Source organism: Octopus bimaculoides, chromosome 17 (genome assembly GCF_001194135.2).
Source record: "Octopus bimaculoides isolate UCB-OBI-ISO-001 chromosome 17, ASM119413v2, whole genome shotgun sequence".
Classification (NCBI taxonomy): Eukaryota; Metazoa; Mollusca; class Cephalopoda; order Octopoda; family Octopodidae; genus Octopus; species Octopus bimaculoides.
This window is the reverse complement of record NC_068997.1, coordinates 3,833,150-3,833,385: the sequence shown is the minus strand read 5'-3', so window position 1 is coordinate 3,833,385 and position 236 is coordinate 3,833,150. Positions and strand designations below refer to the sequence as shown.

Genomic DNA, 236 nt, shown 5'->3' with positions numbered 1-236 from the left:
CAGTGTCATTTTGATGGCATGCACTGCTCTTTCACTCAATAATAATAATATTGATAAAGGCTTTAAGTTTTGGAGCAAGGCCCGTAATTTCAAGGGGATGCGGGCAGTCGATTACATTAACCTCACTTACCTGACGTAATTTCATCGACTCTGGAACGATGAAAGAAAAATTGACATCGATGGAATTTCTGATCGAGTATAAACGGCCGAAAGAAGTGCTACTGAACATTTTCCTG

The 236-nt window shown here is 39.8% G+C and overlaps 1 protein-coding gene across 1 annotated transcript in view; it reads right to left on the bottom strand.

Moving 5' to 3' along the window:
• The window catches only part of LOC106883115 (uncharacterized), an 8,542-nt gene that overhangs the window by 2,127 nt on the left and 6,179 nt on the right, over positions 1-236 (bottom strand). The window lies entirely within an intron of this gene.